Source organism: Gavialis gangeticus, unplaced genomic scaffold, assembly GCF_001723915.1.
Source record: "Gavialis gangeticus isolate Ggan-Ray unplaced genomic scaffold, GavGan_comp1, whole genome shotgun sequence".
Taxonomy (NCBI): Eukaryota; Metazoa; Chordata; order Crocodylia; family Gavialidae; genus Gavialis; species Gavialis gangeticus.
The window spans coordinates 14,313,159-14,323,729 of NW_017729011.1; the positions used below are offsets into that span (position 1 = coordinate 14,313,159).

Here is a 10,571-nt window from a genome sequence, read left to right on the forward strand (position 1 = left end):
AGGAGGGGGCGGAGGAGAGGGGGGCTGGCCTGGGAAGCTGGACAGAGAAGGAGGGGGGATGCCTTGTGAGGGGGAAAGAGAAGCTGGTGCCTTTGGGGCTGGGCTTTGCAGCCCAACCCCTGAGCCCCTCTGGCCCAGTGGGGCAGGGGATCAGTTTCTCTCCCCGGCAGACCAAGGAGGGCCAGCCAGGCAGGTGGGTTCTGCAAGCTGCACAGGGTCCAGGAGGAGAGGAGCTGAGACCCAGCTATCTTATCTCACCTTGAGGGCACCTGAAATCACAGCCTGCAGCCTCTCTGGGCTTGGCAAGTCCCTGTGCTGGGACTACCATGGCACAGAGGGCGGACAGCTTTGTGCTATCTCTGTGCTTTCTTCCAGTGTTGGGACTGCAGAGCAAGCCAGGCATCCAGCACAGCCTGCACACTGAGATCTGCCATGGCCCTTGTAGTCACTTCTGTCCCAAATGATCCACTCACCTCCCAAAACACTTGGCAGTGCCCCCAGGACCAGGAGGTGCCACAGGGCTGGTCTCCTGACCCTTTCTCCATGTCTAGTGTATGTCCAACATGGGGCTTTCACAGTGCCTTTATGTTATGGCTGCTTTACTCCAGCAAAGTCACTATTAAGGGGCCACAGTACCCTGGGCTTTGAGCCCATATGATACAGCAGCAGCTTCAGCCAGTAAATCCTAGCACTGGAACATTTAAAAGTGGATCAGACAAAGCCCTCTGGAAATGCATCCCCACCTCCCCTGAAACAGCTCTTCATTGCCTGGGAGAGGGACAGGACCAAACTTTCCATCTGTACCCAGCACTGTACCTAGATTCTGGTGGCCCTGGGTGAACTTTTAGTATTGGCCCCCTTTTGCCAGAGATAATAATAATAGTAACAATAAAAATCACCATTTTTGGGCCCACATTCTGTTCAAGCGCTGGGTGGCTGCCTGGTTCACCCATGCCTGTGTCTGGCCCTGTCTGTACCATCTGTGAGCTGGAATCCAGAGGCACTGCCTGCAGCAGAGGCCAGAGCGCCTGGAAAGCAAGAGGAGTGGAATGTGCATTTCCCTCCTTTTTTGCAAATATATATACCTAAATATAAATACACACACACACCCCCTATATATATCTTAATAAATATATATGACAAATGTATACACACATACATACGCACACCTAAATCTTACACACACACACACCCTGTTCCAGTTCGCATTGCAGTCCATAAAACACATACAATTTAGCTATCATAATTTTTGTTTTTTAATTTGTGTCTCAGGCCAAATCCGTTCCTAATTCTATCAGCTGAGCAGAGCTCAATCGTTCAAGTTTGTGAGTGCTACCACCGACAAGTATCCTGTTTCCCAGGCTCTTCAGTCTGGGACTTCACATATTCCCAAATCCATGGCAGGAATCCTATCTGCAAGGCCCAAACCTGGAGGCCTTAGAGTTCATATGCCCAGAGCTGACTCTAGAGAGGTGCGGGGCCCCCTTACCACTGCATGGGGCGGTGGTACCCCCGCAAAGAGAAGCAGGCATCTCCATGCTTCTTCCACAGCCCGGGGCTGAGCTGCCAGCTCCAGGCGGGCCCCACGGGAAGGGCTTTGGTCACTCTGTCCAGCTCTGTGGGGACCCTCCAAAGCATAGGGCCCGAGGTGGTCACCCTGTTTCACCATACCCAAGGGACAGCTCTGCATATGCCCACTAATCTTGCTTGCTTCTAGCCAAAAAAGCCAAAAGAGCAAGCTAGAGGGAAAGCCCAAGAGCAATCCTCCATCATCATAAACTGTGTAGCCAAGATGCTTGCATTTGGAGGTATTTGTAGACTTTTGCAAGAGTCAATCTGCCCATGCTGCAAGGGACAGGCCTCCACCCTCTAACTACACCAAGACATTCAAGGCCGAGAAAGGTATCTCCCTTTCCACGCAAGTAAAACTACCTGGGCCCAAACCCACCTCAAAGTACCTCCCCTGCTTGATAACCATCATCATTTTTTAATTTTTTTTTTTATTATTATTTTTAAGGAAAAATTGTTATGTCCCAGGTCCAATTAGCCAGGTCAGCCAGATCAGTTCTAAATCCTTTGAATCATTCAAGAACCTTATGTGGTTCTACCACCGGCAAGTATCCTCCACCCCAAAGTTTTCAGCCGGGGGCTTCAGATACTTCCAAATCTTTCAGCAGGCATCCTATGTGCAGGCCCAAGCCCTTGGGGTTTGGATGCCCCTGAGTTTTTGCTTGCCCTCAGCCATATGGCCACAGGAGCAAGCTAAGGGATAACCATCAGCATTTTATTCCACTTGCAAGTGTGGCAGAATTTCACCCTTGTCTAGTGCAAGCAGGTGACACAGACAGCCCCCTGGCCTCCCTGCCCCTCAGAGCTGGGTGAGTAGCAAGGGCAGCAATCCAGGTGTACTTCTCAGCTTCTTGAAGGCTCAAGACAAGTGTAGTGGCTTCTTACTGGTAGGGGAAATACCATATATCTGTGTCCAAGAAGGCAGTTTTCCTAAAGCACATCACAGGAGAACTGCTCTTCTGGCTTAGTTTAGGACCCACTGAGGTGCAGCAGCTTTACACCTGGTTTGTGGAAATGGGAGGCTTGCTCCGAGGGCCGTATGGCTGAGGACAAGCAAAACTCGGGGGCATCCGAACCCCAAGCCTCCAGGCTTGGGCCTGCAAGTAGGATGCCTGCCAAAGATTTTGGAGACATCTGAAACCTCGGATGTGGGTGGAGGATGTTTGCTGGTAGTAGGGCCACTTATGGTTCTGGACACTTGGATTTGGCATTAGTTTTGGCTAATTTAGCCGTGGATACAAATTTAAAAAAAAATAAATTCTGAGAACATACTCTGATTTTGCCACCTTTGCATGCGTGTCCCTTTCTCTGTCACCAGCCGTGCATGCAAAACTGTGCGGCAACCACGCCATGCCTGTCCCCAAGCCATTTCACCACAAAATCATATTTGCTTCTTAACACAAACAAAATTCCTCTTGGGCCAAAGCAACTCATCCAATCAGGAAACAGGACCAACCCCAGCTGACTCCGTTAACCAATCGTGCAACTGGAAGGGATGCTTGTGGCACACCGTTTCCAAAAGATTCCCCGGCTTTAGTGTGTTTGGCAAACAACAGTTTTGTAAATGCCATGCTCTGCTCTCAGACAATTTTCAAGTGGGGAAAAAAGGGCCAAATCTGTCAGAGAGAGAGCTTTTCATAACAAGCAATTCAGCTAAGTCTACCTAGAACCCATTGCCAGGGTTTGGCTGGGACCTGCGAAGAATATGGTGAACTCCATTACTTTAGAGTATAGCCTAGATTAGCGTAGCATACCTGCCTGCTGATTACTGACTGGTTCAGGAGCACCAGCTACTCTGATAAACCAGGCAGATGCCTTCCATCCTTGCTCAGGACAGCTGCTGTGAAACCTGCCCAGATGCCATCTTTGTTTTGCCCCTGTGACATCTTACAGGGCAGAAGCAGAAACCAGGGGAGGGAAAACCTTCATAACAACATCAAGCAGAGAATGCGCAGAACCTGGAAGAGGAAATAGAGCAGAGCTGGCAAGGGAGCAGCGTTTGTGTCTTTCAGTGAAACCCTGCTCTTTTTGTAGCAACAAGAAAACCACATTTATCTCAGGATCTCAAGGCAAAATAAAGCACGATGCTAAGCATGTGTTAGACAAGCAACATCTATCCCACACCTCAGGTTTGTAAGTACAGCAGGAACTTGGAAACTTTAGCATTGTGGCACAGACCCCCATCACTTGAGCTGAAGAAATAATGCTGCTAATGGATAGCAGTAGAAGGCTGCTATACTCTAGTGGCCCAGCTACTACTGAAGACCACTACAGTAGAGCAGCTTTCTACTGCTATCGGTTAGCAGAATTATTTCTTTTGCTCAAGTGATAGGGTTCTGTGCCACAGTGCTTCATAGGGTGCCTATACACATGCTCCAACGTGTTCTAATTAGAACACTCTAGCATTGCTGCAGCATCATGGGTGCCTGTACATTGTGGCATCATCACATGTACACATGACGAAAATTTCCCTGTGTGTGGCTTAATGGCGTCACACACTACACATACATGAGTTTTGTGGGTTTTCAATAAGTTTGATTTGTTGTAAACTAAACTACATCCCAATGTCCTTTAGTTTGCAATGCTGCAACTTGGAACACTGCAGCCATTAGTCAGCCTGCCCCCCAGCTGTGGGAGAGGCAGGCAGGCTCCACAGAAAAAAGGGATCAGGCCCCTCACCCTGTCTGCCTTCAGCAGGCAACTGGGCCGCCAGGACAATAACATATATACTGTGACAGAAAAATAAAACACACTGTTTAAATTAAAAACTCACCATTTCAATGTAGGGGGCATAGAATGCAACCCTAAGGACTAAAACCCCATCATGTGTACAAGCATCCCATGTGTCTAAGCCCCTGTGGGTTTAAAAATGGCTGCCGGGGCGCTTTAACTAAAACTGGTCGAATGAGCTTTAGTTAAAGCATCCTGAGGGCATTTTTAAATGCGCGGGGGCTTAGTATATGTGACACTGTGGTATTTTAATTAAAGCAGCTTTCTGGGAACTGCTCCAATTAAAACAACCCCCCTCCCCCAAGCATGTGTATGGGCACCCATAGTGTCAAATGTGGGAAAAGTACGTCTCTTCTCAACAAAGTGAATGTCATTATATACTCCACTCCCTTCTCCTGACCTAAATGTGTAGGGCTAGAAAGAATTTAGGAAAGGGTTATATGGGTTGTTCAGAGAGCACCAGATCCCAGGTCCACCTAAAACACGTCCTGGGTACCTCCAGGGACTGTGGGTTCAGGAACTCAATGAGTTTATCTATCACCACAGATATATTAATATCCAACTTCTCTTATGAGAATGGAGCTTTCTGAATGTCCCGAAACCCATACACTTATCTAAAGGACCAGAGCAAGTTCTATAACCTAGAAACATGAAATGAAAACATAATGAATGAAGAACTAAGAGGAGGGAACACAGTTCAACACAGCACATGGTCAGCCCGCGACCCTCAAGCCTCGCTGCAGCAGGGAGTCATGGAGGCAAATACAACAGCAGAGTTTGCCAGAGATCTATTCTTCATAAGAGGTTCACTCCTTCCCTGCTAATAGGTCCTCCCAAAATTTGGTGCAAGGAATTAACAAGCTGAAGTTGCTCCCTTTCCTGGCTAAATGTAAGGTCTCTGGGTCAGTAGGAATGGGCTCTCTGCTCACTGGCTTATATCCTTGGATTTCACCTTATCGTGCCTCAGTTTTCCCATCTTTAACTAGGGGGTAGAAACTGTTGTCTCCAAGATAAGTTGTGAGTGTGAGATTATAATGGTCTGCTAAACACCTTGGGAGAGATGGGTGGAAGAAGGAACAGGAAAGAAAGAATTATGTGCTGTTAATCAGCATGTTGTTAGCAACTCCCTGTTTCGGTGCATGTCAATGAAGTGTGGGAGTTGACTCCTTTTCTTGCGCTGTTTTATAGCTTATAAAAGTGGCCTGCATGGGACTGAGAAGGCTGACGATGGGGATTTAGCCATGTCTGAGCTGTGCTCAGAGCAGCTTCCAGAATGACTGTAGCGCTGCATGCCCGCTGGCCTTAGGAACGGTGCCAAGTGTCAGCACAAAAACCCTGTCCTTCATCTCCCATCTCACAGCCACGAGCTCATCAGACATGTCTTGTAGTGCAAAGAAGACTGGGTCCAAACCGAGCTCGTGGCCCCTGGCAGAGGTGAAGGCATGGACTCCTCCCTTGTCCCACCCACCCCCTGAATGACTGGCACCCATTTAGCCAAGGGTGAGGCCAGATAATTGGGTTTCTCAGCCCTTTAAGGGGTCATGTATTAAACCTGCTCCTTGAGGGCCCTGTGAGGAGCCCCTCAAGTGCCCAGTTCCTGAAGGCTTGGTTGTGCGACTGACCCTCCAGCAGCAGCTCTGGATCCCCTTTTTCCAGGGAGTCTTTCTCTCTACTGCAGCAATCTGTTGCCATCTAGTGTTAGCAGAGCACAGCTGCTCACACTCAAGAGGCACAGAGGTTTTGCCCTAGCCAAGTCCGCGGACTGGATTACTTGTCTACAGGTCATTCCTGAGGACAGAGGCACCTGCTGAGGTGGTTTGGGGGGAATGGATGAGCTCAGCCATGCTGCGTCAGGAAGCTCTTCTAGCCTGCAGCCTTTCCAAGGCTGCATGGAGCTAGGGGGATCTCAGTGTGTCATCATCTCATCACAAAGCAGCCCAAAGACACAGCCAAGAGCCCTCGACATAGGAGCAATTAAATCAGCTTTAAATTTGAGCAGCTTCAGAGGGAACTGGGCTTAGTTAGCCTGGAGAAAAGAAGACTGAGGGGGGGATTGAATAGCAGACTTCAGCTCCCTGAAGTGGGGCTCAAAAGGGGATGGAGCTGGACTGTTCCCAGTGGTGGCAGATAATAGAACAAGGAGAAACGGTCTCACATTGCAGCAAGGGAAGCTGAGGTTAGATATAGGAAAATCTCTCCCATGAGGAGGGTAGTAAAATACTGGAACAGGTTACCCGGAGAGGCTGTGGAGTCTCCATCCTTAGAGGTTTTTAAGACCTGGGTAGATAAAGCCTTGGCTGAGATGATCTAGGTGGGACTGGTCCTGCCTTGAGCAGGGGGTTGGACTAGATGTGACCTCCTGAGGTCCCTTCCAGCCCTAATTATCTATGATTCTAATACCCCATAGCCCAAAGCAGGCCTGAGCTGAAGGACCCATAATTAATGGTTATAGCTACTTATTAATCCAGAGACAGGCAATTATTTCGAGTGAGGGCCACTTACTGAGTTTTGGCAAGCCATCGAGGGCCGCATGACAGGCAGCCAGGGGCAGATAAACATTAATTTTCTAAATTTTTTTAGGGGCCCCATGGCCCGGATAGAATGGCCTGGCAGGCCGCATCCAGCCTGCGGGCCGCATTTTGCCCACCCCTGTATTAATGCTTCATACTTCCACAGCCCTCAGGCAGCTCAAAATGAAGCTGGGACCTGCCCCTGCACCCACCCACGCATTGCTACAAAGCAGAGAAATAGCGAGTTACTAACTCTGCTTTACAGATGGGGACGCTGAGGCACAGAGAGGGGAACGACTTGCTCAAATCACACAATGAATCTTTGGTAGCATCAGGAACAGAATCTGGGTCCTGGCTCCTCCGGCCTTGTCCGGACCACTGGACACCAACCCTCCTCCACTGGCCCGTTCACCTGCTGGGCACGTGGGATGTGGAAGCACGGCACAAACACACGCTCTCCCCTCTCCTGTTGAGAAAGTCATGCTACCCTGGTGAATCCCAGAAATAGAAGTACCTGGATAGAGAAAACAGCCAGGCAGCTGGTGGGTGGGAGTCATGTACCTGCCAACAACCATCCCTATCACGACAGACCATGCCTAAATACTGACTCTGTCTCCTAACTCACTATACATGAGGGGCTCTGGACAGATTAAATCATTTTATCGCTTTGAGGTGGGGGATTTATCACTCGGGAGAACATATTAGCCGATATGTTATAACCATTTAATGAGTCCACTCCCACCCTGCAATAAGTGAAGCTAAACTGCAATCACTTTCCCTGAATAAAATGGGTAATCACTTCCCCTTAATAAAATTGGTAGTAAACTTATCACAGTTTGGCCTCAGATTACATTTAGATAAAGCAGACAAATGAGCCAGTTACAATGGATTTGAGTAAACCAAGGTTTAAAGCAGATTGTTTCATTTCTCCTCACCCTGAAATACACACTTACCACACCTTCATCCCCAGAACATCAAAGTACCTCCTGACATGCTTCAGATGGGTAAGTGCTGCTGTCCTGTTGTTAAGAGGGGGAATCAAACCTTTAAGAAATGAAAGACTCTCTCAAAATCACACAAGAAAGCTGAAGGCTCCAATCCACTGACATCTTGTTTACAGCCTGTAACACAAAACCTGCCTCGGTCTTTATACAGCAGCCCAGCTGGCAGCTTTCCAGTGCCAACCAGTTTAGCATCTGAGAAGGTGGTACAGTAGAAGAGTATGATGCTTTGCAAATGCTACACTTTCAGCTACAAAAAGAGTATTGGCTTTACAGTTTGCAAAGTTATAGGAGGAATGCCCATCATTCCTTCACCTTAAAGTGAATCCATCTGCCTGGACATGGAGCACAGTTAAGGTTACAGAGGTCATAGGCTAATAATTTATATAGCATTAGCCAAATCTTTAGCAAAAAGATTGCCCTTTGCTATGGTCTACCAGCAGGTGTCACTACCGTCTGCACAATTATCTAAAAAAGATTGCAGGAAGAAGGGAAAGGGCAGAAGCAGGGAAGAAGAAAGACACTGTGGCACCCCAGGGCCACACTCCCATTCCAGATCTGAGAACAGACATTCATGATGGACTGGGAAGGGTGACAGCTGTCGCCTTGCCTGACATTAGTGTAAATGCCACTGGCAACAGCTTCAGCAGACACAGCTAGAAGGAAGCCCCTAGGCCTGCATGTCCCTTCCTGCCTGCTACGAGCTGTAACTAACCCTCCGAGGTATCTCTTCAGAAATCCCAGCCCTCTCTCTGCCTACCGCCGGGTTGCTAATAACTGGTAACCCAACCCCACCTTGCAACCTAGAACCCCAATAGCTTTACAAAGACGGGTGGGGCATGATCCCAGTTTGGCAGATGGAAACTGGGACACAAATAAGTGAAGTGGTTCATCAAGGGTCACACAGCAATGGGCAGAGCTGGGGAAAACAACCTGGAAATCCCTCGGCTGCATCCCATCCAGCAGAGCCCAGCATCCGCAGTGTCATAATGTCAACGTCCACAGCATAAACATTCAGGATTTGTTGTAACTAAATATCCAGAGGGTGGAACTTGCCCATGTGTGCACGCGCGTGTGCATGCACACCCACACACACGCACACATCTACTGTGCATGTCCCCACTGTTACAGCTTAAAAATTGGTCAAATCTTGGCAGATTTTCCTGGAGACAGTAAAATTTCAACTCCCCCCTTCAAAATATTAGGTCGCGAAATTGCTCGATTAAAAGTTGCCAGGGGTGTTTACATGGATAAAACAATGTATTATTCCCTGAATTTGTCAGGCAATAATAATGGTTTTCCCTGAAAATTTCCTGACACGTTTCAACTAGAAGCAGACACCTGGCCTGGAAAATTTCCACACAAACAGGTAAAATTTAGCGATAAGCTACTGAAAGTCAGGTGTTACATGGAGAAGTATAAGGCAGCCCTAATGCCAGGCAGTGCTACCAGCCCTGGCTAGGAATCCCCATGGCCGTTCCCTCCAAGCGTAAGTCACCTACATGTACTTTCAACCAGAACCCATAGATGGTGCCAGTGCCCCAGACTTGGCTCTGGAGCCAGACTGGATGCAAGCCAGAGTTATCACATCAGGGACATCTTCAGGTAGAACAGCCAGTCAGATGACCCAGCCCAGGTTTCCACCGCAAGTGGGAGTCTTTCTATGCTTCCCAGCTGCACACTGAAGCAAAGCAGAAAGGTTGTGCTGAAAGGCAGGCGAGCTTTCCCGCTTACACCTGGAGAGTCCAGTTCCTTGCTCTCACACTGATACCCAGAGCCCTACTGCCCCCTCCCTGCCCTGGCTTCCCTCCTTTCCCTTCACTGTTCTTCTCACTCTACATCCTGAAACCAATTTCCCATCTCCTTCCTCCCTCAGGAAGGACAGAGTTTCTTCTTTGGCAATCCCTCACAGTCGAGGATGATCGGCTTCCACAATTGCCTTATCTGTGGGTCCGAAGATGGCTGACAAGGTTGATCTGGCCTTCATCTCACCACAGACCTCCTCCACACACCAGCCCAGGCCCAGAAAACCTGTCACTTGCATTCAGCAGCATGACACTGGCAGAAATGGGCACCTGTGATCCGCTCTAGTAGCTTAGACGGATCGGAAAGCCAGGCCTTAATACTGAATCCTCTTTGGCTGTCACTTGTGCTGGCATCACAGGGCTAGTAGCAGGGAGCACTGAGCCCACTGCACTCGAACCACAGGAGAGCGGAGAGATCAGAGTCATTCAAAATGTGAGCATCACACAGAGCAGTGGGGCAGAGCCCTGGATTCAGGAATAACTCCTAAAAACCAAAGAGAAAGGCTGTACCATCTCCTGTTCTCTCATGCGGCTGGCTGAACATTTGCCAGCAACACTTTTTTCAAACAAAACGGCTTTTGGACCAAACAGCAACTACTAGTTTTCTTTCGAACATTCACATTTTCTCTCTTTTAAAATTCTCCCTTTGCTAAAAACATGAGGCATGCAGAGTTCATGTTTTGGGGTGGGGACGGGGGTAGGAAAGGGCTGCACAATTTATTTCTTTTACATTTTTGCCAACATTTTTCACAAGAGAATGTAGTCCTTCCCAAGCAGTGCTAGTCTGCAGCCCTATCAGCCAGCTCCCACCCAGGCTAAGGAACCAGAATCCAGTACTTGAGCTGAGTGTCCTCTCCTAGGCTAACAAGAATGCCACCTTCCTATCCAGGCTCACAAGCAACTTAGCTGGTTGATACAGCAACAGTATCAGCAGGTACCAAGGGAGCAGTACTCAG

At 48.6% G+C, this 10,571-nt stretch overlaps 1 long non-coding RNA gene across 1 annotated transcript in view; it reads right to left on the reverse strand.

The window, feature by feature from the left end:
- Positions 1 to 905: 905 nt before the first annotated feature.
- Positions 906 to 10,571, reverse strand: part of LOC109293125 — an 11,939-nt gene continuing 2,273 nt past the window's right edge. Inside the window, exons 2-3 of the long non-coding RNA XR_002096255.1 lie at positions 3,324 to 3,527; positions 906 to 1,028 (exon numbers count right to left, since the gene is read on the reverse strand). This is a non-coding gene — a long non-coding RNA (uncharacterized LOC109293125). The remainder of the gene's footprint in view (positions 1,029 to 3,323; positions 3,528 to 10,571) is intronic.